This window comes from Antechinus flavipes, chromosome 2 (assembly GCF_016432865.1).
Source record: "Antechinus flavipes isolate AdamAnt ecotype Samford, QLD, Australia chromosome 2, AdamAnt_v2, whole genome shotgun sequence".
NCBI classification, from domain to species: domain Eukaryota; kingdom Metazoa; phylum Chordata; class Mammalia; order Dasyuromorphia; family Dasyuridae; genus Antechinus; species Antechinus flavipes.
Genome location: NC_067399.1, coordinates 479,095,914 through 479,107,416, shown reverse-complemented (window position 1 = coordinate 479,107,416; position 11,503 = coordinate 479,095,914). Strand labels below are relative to the sequence as shown.

At 47.0% G+C, this 11,503-nt stretch overlaps 1 long non-coding RNA gene across 2 annotated transcripts in view; it reads left to right on the top strand.

Annotated features, from left to right (window-relative positions):
* The first annotated feature begins 2,281 nt into the window (after positions 1-2,281).
* The window catches only part of LOC127550657 (uncharacterized), a 31,264-nt gene continuing 22,042 nt past the window's right edge, over positions 2,282-11,503 (top strand). For both annotated transcript variants that reach the window (XR_007950905.1, XR_007950904.1), the window contains exons 1-3: positions 2,282-2,597; positions 4,407-4,652; positions 10,439-10,917. This is a non-coding gene — a long non-coding RNA (uncharacterized LOC127550657). The remainder of the gene's footprint in view (positions 2,598-4,406; positions 4,653-10,438; positions 10,918-11,503) is intronic.

Here is an 11,503-nt window from a genome sequence, read left to right as displayed (position 1 = left end):
TCGCAGCCCAGGGGTGGGGTCTTGCTTTCTTCTCAATTTTCAAATATCATGGCTATTCCCTGTATAGGTTCCAGCAGCAAAAGCTTTCTTACTTTGGTTACAGGCTTCCAACACCTTACCCTCAGAGTCTGTGAAGGTTTCTCATTCATTCTCCACCTGTAGGGCCCCCGGTTTGTAACCACTTCTGTGTTATATGGGTTTGATATACCAACAGTACTCAGGGGTATTCCACATGGTTCTCTGCCCCATGTGTGATGATCCTTGGGCCGGCCCTGTAGCACAGAAAATTCGCTATTCCCACAGTCATCCAATAAGGTAACCCTGTACTTCAGGGTAAACACCATCATACACCTGTAGTGCCTCACCTCGCAGCCCAGGGGTGGGGTCTTGACTTTTGCTCCTTTCTCTAATAGCTGTTTCTCATTCTTGATTTCTGCACAGGCTTGCTTCCACTGTCCATTGGTTCCCAACCCTCTTCCCTCAGTATCGTTATAATGGGTTCTCATTCATTTTTCTCCCGTAGGGCCCCCGGTTTGTAACAACTTCTGTGTTATATGGGTTTGACGTACCAACAGTACTCAGGAGTATTCCACATGGTTCTCTGCCCCATGTGTGATGATCCTTGAGCCAGCCCTATAGCACAGAAAATTCACTATTCCCAGAGTCAGCCAATAAGGTAACCCTGTACTTCAGGGTAAACATCATCATGCACCAGTAGTGCCTCACCTCGCAGCCCAGGGGTGGGGTCTTGAATTTTGCTCCTTTTTCTAATATCCTGTTCTACCTCTTGATGTCTGCACAGGCTTGCTTCCACTGTCCATTGGTTCCCAACCTCTTCCCTCAGTATCGTTATAATGGTTCTCATTCATTTTTCTCCGTAGGGCCCCCGGTTTGTAACAACTTCTGTGTTATATGGGTTTGACGTACCAACAGTACTCAGGAGTATTCCACATGGTTCTCTGCCCCATGTGTGATGATCCTTGAGCCAGCCCTATAGCACAGAAAATTCACTATTCCCAGAGTCAGCCAATAAGGTAACCCTGTACTTCAGGGTAAACATCATCATGCACCAGTAGTGCCTCACCTCGCAGCCCAGGGGTGGGGTCTTGAATTTTGCTCCTTTTTCTAATATCCTGTTCTACCTCTTGATGTCTGCACAGGCTTGCTTCCACTGTCCATTGGTTCCCAACCCTCTTCCCTCAGTATCGTTATAATGGGTTCTCATTCATTTTTCTCCCGTAGGGCCCCCGGTTTGTAACAACTTCTGTGTTATATGGGTTTGACGTACCAACAGTACTCAGGAGTATTCCACATGGTTCTCTGCCCCATGTGTGATGATCCTTGAGCCAGCCCTATAGCACAGAAAATTCACTATTCCCAGAGTCAGCCAATAAGGTAACCCTGTACTTCAGGGTAAACACCATCATGCACCTGTAGTGCCTCACCTCGCAGCCCAGGGGTGGGGTCTTGACTTTTGCTCCTTTCTCTAATAGCCTTTTCTAATTCTTGATGTCTGCACAGGCTTGCTTCCACTGTCCATGGGACTCACACCCTCTGCCCTCAGTATCCTTATAATGGTTTCTCATAGATTTTTCTCCCGTAGGGCCCCCGGTTTGTAACCACTTCTGTGTTATATGGGTTTGACGTACCAACAGTACTCAGGGGTATTCCACATGGTTCTCTGCCCCATGTGTGATGATCCTTGGGCCGGCCCTATAGCACAGAAAATTCGCTATTCCCACAGTCATCCAATAAGGTAACCCTGTACTTCAGGGTAAACACCATCATGCACCTGTAGTGCCTCACCTCGCAGCCCAGGGGTGGGGTCTTGCTTTCTTCTAAATTTCAAATATCTTGGCTATTCCTTGTATAGGTTCCAGCAGCAAAAGCTTTCTTACTTTGTTTACAGGCTTCCAACACCTTACCCTCAGTCTGTGATGGTTTCTCATTCATTCTCCACCTGTAGGGCCCCCGGTTTGTAACCACTTCTTTGTTATATGGGTTTGACGTACCAACAGTACTCAGGGGTATTCCACATGGTTCTCTGCCCCATGTGTGATGATCCTTGAGCCAGCCCTATAGCACAGAAAATTCGCTATTCCCACAGTCATCCAATAAGGTAACCCTGTACTTCAGGGTAAACATCATCATGCACCAGTAGTGCCTCACCTCACAGCCCAGGGGTGGGGTCTTGACTTTTGCTCCTTTCTCTAATAGCTGTTTCTCATTCTTGATTTCTGCACAGGCTTGCTTCCACTGTCCATTGGTTCCCAACCTCTTCCCTCAGTATCGTTATAATGGGTTCTCATTCATTTTTCTCCCGTAGGGCCCCCGGTTTGTAACCACTTCTGTGTTATATGGGTTTGACGTACCAACAGTACTCAGGGGTATTCCACATGTTTCTCTGCCCCATGTGTGATGATCCTTGAGCCAGCCCTATAGCATAGAAAATTCACTATTCCCACAGTCAAACAATAAGGTAACCCTGTGCTTCAGGGTAAACACCATCATACACCTGTAGTGCCTCACCTCGCAGCCCAGGGGTGGGGTCTTGCTTTCTTCTCAATTTTCAAATATCTTGGCTATTCCTTGTATAGGTTCCAGCAGCAAAAGCTTTCTTACTTTGTTTACAGGCTTCCAACACCTTACCCTCAGTCTGTGATGGTTTCTCATTCATTCTCCACCTGTAGGGCCCCCGGTTTGTAACCACTTCTTTGTTATATGGGTTTGACGTACCAACAGTACTCAGGGGTATTCCCCATGGTTCTCTGCCCCATGTGTGATGATCCTTGAGCCAGCCCTATAGCACAGAAAATTCGCTATTCCCACAGTCATCCAATAAGGTAACCCTGTACTTCAGGGTAAACATCATCATGCACCAGTAGTGCCTCACCTCGCAGCCCAGGGGTGGGGTCTTGACTTTTGCTCCTTTCTCTAATAGCTGTTTCTCATTCTTGATTTCTGCACAGGCTTGCTTCCACTGTCCATTGGTTCCCAACCCTCTTCCCTCAGTATCGTTATAATGGGTTCTCATTCATTTTTCTCCCGTAGGGCCCCCGGTTTGTAACCACTTCTGTGTTATATGGGTTTGATATACCAACAGTACTCAGGGGTATTCCACATGGCTCTCTGCCCCATGTGTGATGATCCTTGAGCCAGCCCTATAGCACAGAAAATTCACTATTCCCACAGTCAAACAATGAGGTAACCCTGTGCTTCAGGGTAAACACCATCATGCACCTGTAGTGCCTCACCTTGCAGCCCAGGGGTGGGGGCTTGACTTTTGCTCCTTTTTCTAATATCCTATTCTACCTCCTGATTTCGGCACAGGCTTGTTTCCATTGTCCATTGGTTCCCAACCCTCTTCCCTCAGTATCCTTATAATGGTTCTCATTCATTTTTCTCCCGTAGGGCCTCCGGTTTGTAACCACTTCTTTGTAAAATGGGACTTACATGTCATCATGATCAAGGGGAATTCCATAAGTTAACCTTGGCCATGTGGAATACCCTTGGTGACAGTCCAATGGCAAAGAAAATTCACTATTCCCACAGTCATCCAATAAGGTAACCCTGTTCTTCAGGGTAAACACCATCATGCACCTGTAGTGCCTCACCTCGCAGCCCAGGGGTGGGGTCTTACTTTCTTCTCAATTTTCAAATATCTTGGCTATTCCCTGTATAGATTCCAGCAGCAAAAGCTTTCTTACTTTGTTTACAGGCTTCCAACACCTTACCCTCAGTCTGTGAAGGTTTCTCATTCATTCTCCACCTGTAGGGCCCCCGGTTTGTAACCACTTCTTTGTTATATGGGTTTGACGTACCAACAGTACTCAGGGGTATTCCACATGGTTCTCTGCCCCATGTGTGATGATCCTTGGGCCGGCCCTGTAGCACAGAAAATTCGCTATTCCCACAGTCATCCAATAAGGTAACCCTGTACTTCAGGGTAAACATCATCATGCACCAGTAGTGCCTCACCTCGCAGCCCAGGGGTGGGGTCTTGACTTTTGCTCCTTTCTCTAATATCCTGTTCTACCTCTTGATGTCTGCACAGGCTTGCTTCCACTGTCCATTGGTTCCCAACCCTCTTCCCTCAGTATCATTATAATGGGTTCTCATTCATTTTTCTCCAGTAGGGCCCCCGTTTGTAACCACTTCTGTGTTATATGGGTTTGACGTACCAACAGTACTCAGGAGTATTCCACATGGTTCTCTGCCCCATGTGTGATGATCCTTGAGCCAGCCCTATAGCACAGAAAATTCACTATTCCCACAGTCATCCAATAAGGTAACCCTGTACTTCAGGGTAAACACCATCATACACCTGTAGTGCCTCACCTCGCAGCCCAGGGGTGGGGTCTTGCTTTCTTCTCAAATTTCAAATATCTTGGCTATTCCTTGTATAGTTTCCAGCAGCAAAAGCTTTCTTACTTTGTTTACAGGCTTCCAACACCTTACCCTCAGTCTGTGAAGGTTTCTCATTCATTCTCCACCTGTAGGGCCCCCGGTTTGTAACCACTTCTTTGTTATATGGGTTTGACATACCAACAGTACTCAGGGGTATTCCACATGGTTCTCTGCCCCATGTGTGATGATCCTTGAGCCAGCCCTATAGCACAGAAAATTCGCTATTCCCACAGTCATCCAATAAGGTAACCCTGTACTTCAGGGTAAACATCATCATGCACCAGTAGTGCCTCACCTCACAGCCCAGGGGTGGGGTCTTGACTTTTGCTCCTTTCTCTAATAGCTGTTTCTCATTCTTGATTTCTGCACAGGCTTGCTTCCACTGTCCATTGGTTCCCAACCCTCTTCTCTCAGTATCATTATAATGGGTTCTCATTCATTTTTCTCCCGTAGGGCCCCCGGTTTGTAACCACTTCTTTGTTATATGGGTTTGACGTACCAACAGTACTCAGGGGTATTCCACATGGTTCTCTGCCCCATGTGTGATGATCCTTGAGCCAGCCCTATAGCACAGAAAATTCACTATTCCCACAGTCATCCAATAAGGTAACCCTGTACTTCAGGGTAAACACCATCATACACCTGTAGTGCCTCACCTCGCAGCCCAGGGGTGGGGTCTTGCTTTCTTCTCAAATTTCAAATATCTTGGCTATTCCTTGTATAGTTTCCAGCAGCAAAAGCTTTCTTACTTTGTTTACAGGCTTCCAACACCTTACCCTCAGTCTGTGATGGTTTCTCATTCATTCTCCACCTGTAGGGCCCCCGGTTTGTAACCACTTCTTTGTTATATGGGTTTGACATACCAACAGTACTCAGGGGTATTCCACATGGTTCTCTGCCCCATGTGTAATGATCCTTGAGCCAGCCCTATAGCACAGAAAATTTACTATTCCACAGTCATCCAATAAGGTAACCCTGTGTTTCAGGGTAAGTACCATCATGCACCTGTAGTGCCTCACCTCGCAGCCCAGGGGTGGGGTCTTGACTTTTGCTCCTTTCTCTAATATCCTGTTCTACCTCTTGATGTCTGCACAGGCTTGCTTCCACTGTCCATTGGTTCCCAACCCTCTTCCCTCAGTATCATTATAATGGGTTCTCATTCATTTTTCTCCAGTAGGGCCCCCGGTTTGTAACCACTTCTGTGTTATATGGGTTTGACGTACCAACAGTACTCAGGAGTATTCCACATGGTTCTCTGCCCCATGTGTGATGATCCTTGAGCCAGCCCTATAGCACAGAAAATTCACTATTCCCACAGTCATCCAATAAGGTAACCCTGTACTTCAGAGTAAACACCATCATGCACCTGTAGTGCCTCACCTCGCAGCCCCTCGGTGGGGTCTTGACTTTTGCTCCTTTCTCTAATAGCTGTTTCTCATTCTTGATTTCTGCACAGGCTTGCTTCCACTGTCCATTGGTTCCCAACCCTCTTCCCTCAGTATCGTTATAATGGGTTCTCATTCATTTTTCTCCCGTAGGGCCCCCGGTTTGTAACCACTTCTTTGTAAAATGGGACTTACATGTCATCATGATCAAGGGGAATTCCATAAGTTTACCTTGGCCATGTGGAATACTCTTCCAATGGCAAAGAAAATTCACTATTCCCACAGTCATCCAATAAGGTAACCCTGTTCTTCAGGGTAAACACCATCATACACCTGTAGTGCCTCACCTCGCAGCCCAGGGGTGGGGTCTTGCTTTCTTCTCAATTTTCAAATATCTTGGCTATTCCCTGTATAGGTTCCAGCAGCAAAAGCTTTCTTACTTTGGTTACAGGCTTCCAACACCTTACCCTCAGAGTCTGTGAAGGGTTCTCATTCATTCTCCACCTGTAGGGCCCCCGGTTTGTAACCACTTCTGTGTTATATGGGTTTGATATACCAACAGTACTCAGGGGTATTCCACATGGTTCTCTGCCCCATGTGTGATGATCCTTGGGCCGGCCCTGTAGCACAGAAAATTCGCTATTCCCACAGTCATCCAATAAGGTAACCCTGTGTTTCAGGGTAAGTACCATCATGCACCTGTAGTGCCTCACCTCGCAGCCCAGGGGTGGGGTCTTGACTTTTGCTCCTTTCTCTAATAGCCTTTTCTAATTCTTGATGTCTGCACAGGCTTGCTTCCACTGTCCATGGGCCTCACACCCTCTGCCCTCAGTATCCTTATAATGGTTTCTCATACATTTTTCTCCCGTAGGGCCCCCGGTTTGTAACCACTTCTGTGTTATATGGGTTTGACGTACCAACAGTACTCAGGGGTATTCCACATGGTTCTCTGCCCCATGTGTGATGATCCTTGGGCCGGCCCTATAGCACAGAAAATTCACTATTCCCACAGTCATCCAATAAGGTAACCCTGTACTTCAGGGTAAACACCATCATGCACCTGTAGTGCCTCACCTTGCAGCCCAGGGGTGGGGTCTTGCTTTCTTCTCAAATTTCAAATATCTTGGCTATTCCTTGTATAGGTTCCAGCAGCAAAAGCTTTCTTACTTTGTTTACAGGCTTCCAACACCTTACCCTCAGTCTGTGATGGTTTCTCATTCATTCTCCACCTGTAGGGCCCCCGGTTTGTAACCACTTCTTTGTTATATGGGTTTGACGTACCAACAGTACTCAGGGGTATTCCCCATGGTTCTCTGCCCCATGTGTGATGATCCTTGAGCCAGCCCTATAGCACAGAAAATTCGCTATTCCCACAGTCATCCAATAAGGTAACCCTGTACTTCAGGGTAAACATCATCATGCACCAGTAGTGCCTCACCTCGCAGCCCAGGGGTGGGGTCTTGACTTTTGCTCCTTTCTCTAATAGCTGTTTCTCATTCTTGATTTCTGCACAGGCTTGCTTCCACTGTCCATCGGTTCCCAACTCTCTTCCCTCAGTATCGTTATAATGGGTTCTCATTCATTTTTCTCCCGTAGGGCCCCCGGTTTGTAACCACTTCTGTGTTATATGGGTTTGATATACCAACAGTACTCAGGGGTATTCCACATGGCTCTCTGCCCCATGTGTGATGATCCTTGAGCCAGCCCTATAGCACAGAAAATTCACTATTCCCACAGTCAAACAATGAGGTAACCCTGTGCTTCAGGGTAAACACCATCATGCACCTGTAGTGCCTCACCTTGCAGCCCAGGGGTGGGGGCTTGACTTTTGCTCCTTTTTCTAATATCCTATTCTACCTCCTGATTTCGGCACAGGCTTGCTTCCACTGTCCATTGGTTCCCAACCCTCTTCCCTCAGTATCCTTATAATGGTTTCTCATTCATTTTTCTCCCGTAGGGCCCCCGGTTTGTAACCACTTCTTTGTAAAATGGGACTTACATGTCATCATGATCAAGGGGAATTCCATAAGTTAACCTTGGCCATGTGGAATACCCTTGGTGACAGTCCAATGGCAAAGAAAATTCACTATTCCCACAGTCATCCAATAAGGTAACCCTGTTCTTCAGGGTAAACACCATCATGCACCTGTAGTGCCTCACCTCGCAGCCCAGGGGTGGGGTCTTACTTTCTTCTCAATTTTCAAATATCTTGGCTATTCCCTGTATAGATTCCAGCAGCAAAAGCTTTCTTACTTTGTTTACAGGCTTCCAACACCTTACCCTCAGTCTGTGAAGGTTTCTCATTCATTCTCCACCTGTAGGGCCCCCGGTTTGTAACCACTTCTTTGTTATATGGGTTTGACATACCAACAGTACTCAGGGGTATTCCACATGGTTCTCTGCCCCATGTGTGATGATCCTTGGGCCGGCCCTGTAGCACAGAAAATTCGCTATTCCCACAGTCATCCAATAAGGTAACCCTGTACTTCAGGGTAAACATCATCATGCACCTGTAGTGCCTCACCTCGCAGCCCAGGGGTGGGGTCTTGACTTTTGCTCCTTTCTCTAATATCCTGTTCTACCTCTTGATGTCTGCACAGGCTTGCTTCCACTGTCCATTGGTTCCCAACCCTCTTCCCTCAGTATCATTATAATGGGTTCTCATTCATTTTTCTCCAGTAGGGCCCCCGGTTTGTAACCACTTCTGTGTTATATGGGTTTGACGTACCAACAGTACTCAGGAGTATTCCACATGGTTCTCTGCCCCATGTGTGATGATCCTTGAGCCAGCCCTATAGCACAGAAAATTCACTATTCCCACAGTCATCCAATAAGGTAACCCTGTACTTCAGGGTAAACACCATCATGCATCTGTAGTGCCTCACCTCGCAGCCCCTCGGTGGGGTCTTGACTTTTGCTCCTTTCTCTAATAGCCTTTTCTAATTCTTGATGTCTGCACAGGCTTGCTTCCACTGTCCATGGGCCTCACACCCTCTGCCCTCAGTATCCTTATAATGGTTTCTCATACATTTTTCTCCCGTAGGGCCCCCGGTTTGTAACCACTTCTGTGTTATATGGGTTTGACGTACCAACAGTACTCAGGGGTATTCCACATGTTTCTCTGCCCCATGTGTGATGATCCTTGAGCCAGCCCTATAGCACAGAAAATTCACTATTCCCACAGTCAAACAATAAGGTAACCCTGTGCTTCAGGGTAAACACCATCATACACCTGTAGTGCCTCACCTCGCAGCCCAGGGGTGGGGTCTTGCTTTCTTCTCAATTTTCAAATATCTTGTCTATTCCTTGTATATTCCAGCAGCAAAAGCTTTCTTACTTTGTTTACAGGCTTCCAACACCTTACCCTCAGTCTGTGATGGTTTCTCATTCATTCTCCACCTGTAGGGCCCCCGGTTTGTAACCACTTCTGTGTTATATGGGTTTGACGTACCAACAGTACTCAGGGGTATTCCACATGGTTCTCTGCCCCATGTGTGATGATCCTTGAGCCAGCCCTATAGCACAGAAAATTCGCTATTCCCACAGTCAGCCAATAAGGTAACCCTGTACTTCAGGGTAAACATCATCATGCACCAGTAGTGCCTCACCTCACAGCCCAGGGGTGGGGTCTTGACTTTTGCTCCTTTCTCTAATAGCTGTTTCTCATTCTTGATTTCTGCACAGGCTTGCTTCCACTGTCCATTGGTTCCCAACCCTCTTCCCTCAGTATCGTTATAATGGGTTCTCATTCATTTTTCTCCCGTAGGGCCCCCGGTTTGTAACCACTTCTTTGTAAAATGGGACTTACATGTCATCATGATCAAGGGGAATTCCATAAGTTTACCTTGGCCATGTGGAATACTCTTGGTGACAGTCCAATGGCAAAGAAAATTCACTATTCCCACAGTTATCCAATAAGGTAACCCTGTTCTTCAGGGTAAACACCATCATACACCTGTAGTGCCTCACCTCGCAGCCCAGGGGTGGGGTCTTGCTTTCTTCTCAATTTTCAAATATCTTGGCTATTCCCTGTATAGGTTCCAGCAGCAAAAGCTTTCTTACTTTGGTTACAGGCTTCCAACACCTTACCCTCAGAGTCTGTGAAGGGTTCTCATTCATTCTCCACCTGTAGGGCCCCCGGTTTGTAACCACTTCTGTGGTATATGGGTTTGATATACCAACAGTACTCAGGGGTATTCCACATGGTTCTCTGCCCCATGTGTGATGATCCTTGGGCCGGCCCTGTAGCACAGAAAATTCGCTATTCCCACAGTCATCCAATAAGGTAACCCTGTGTTTCAGGGTAAGTACCATCATGCACCTGTAGTGCCTCACCTCGCAGCCCAGGGGTGGGGTCTTGACTTTTGCTCCTTTCTCTAATAGCCTTTTCTAATTCTTGATTTCTGCACAGGTTTGCTTCCACTGTCCATTGGTTCCCAACCCTCTTCCCTCAGTATCGTTATAATGGGTTTTCATTCATTTTTCTCCCGTAGGGCCCCCGGTTTGTAACCACTTCTGTGCTATATGGGTTTGACGTACCAACAGTACTCAGGGGTATTCCACATGGTTCTCTGCCCCATGTGTGATGATCCTTGAGCCAGCCCTATAGCACAGAAAATTCACTATTCCCACAGTCATCCAATAAGGTAACCCTGTACTTCAGGGTAAACACCATCATGCACCTGTAGTGCCTCACCTCGCAGCCCAGGGGTGGGGTCTTGACTTTTGCTCCTTTCTCTAATAGCCATTTCTAATTCTTGATGTCTGCACAGGCTTGCTTCCACTGTCCATGGGCCTCACACCCTCTGCCCTCAGTATCCTTATAATGGTTTCTCATACATTTTTCTCCCGTAGGGCCCCCGGTTTGTAACCACTTCTGTGTTATATGGGTTTGACGTACCAACAGTACTCAGGAGTATTCCACATGTTTCTCTGCCCCATGTGTGATGATCCTTGAGCCAGCCCTATAGCATAGAAAATTCACTATTCCCACAGTCAAACAATAAGGTAACCCTGTGCTTCAGGGTAAACACCATCATACACCTGTAGTGCCTCACCTCGCAGCCCAGGGGTGGGGTCTTGCTTTCTTCTCAATTTTCAAATATCTTGGCTATTCCTTGTATAGGTTCCAGCAGCAAAAGCTTTCTTACTTTGTTTACAGGCTTCCAACACCTTACCCTCAGTCTGTGATGGTTTCTCATTCATTCTCCACCTGTAGGGCCCCCGGTTTGTAACCACTTCTTTGTTATATGGGTTTGACGTACCAACAGTACTCAGGGGTATTCCACATGGTTCTCTGGCCCATGTGTGATGATCCTTGAGCCAGCCCTATAGCACAGAAAATTCGCTATTCCCACAGTCATCCAATAAGGTAACCCTGTACTTCAGGGTAAACATCATCATGCACCAGTAGTGCCTCACCTCGCAGCCCAGGGGTGGGGTCTTGACTTTTGCTCCTTTCTCTAATAGCTGTTTCTCATTCTTGATTTCTGCACAGGCTTGCTTCCACTGTCCATCGGTTCCCAACTCTCTTCCCTCAGTATCGTTATAATGGGTTCTCATTCATTTTTCTCCCGTAGGGCCCCCGTTTGTAACCACTTCTGTGTTATATGGGTTTGATATACCAACAGTACTCAGGGGTATTCCACATGGCTCTCTGCCCCATGTGTGATGATCCTTGAGCCAGCCCTATAGCACAGAAAATTCACTAT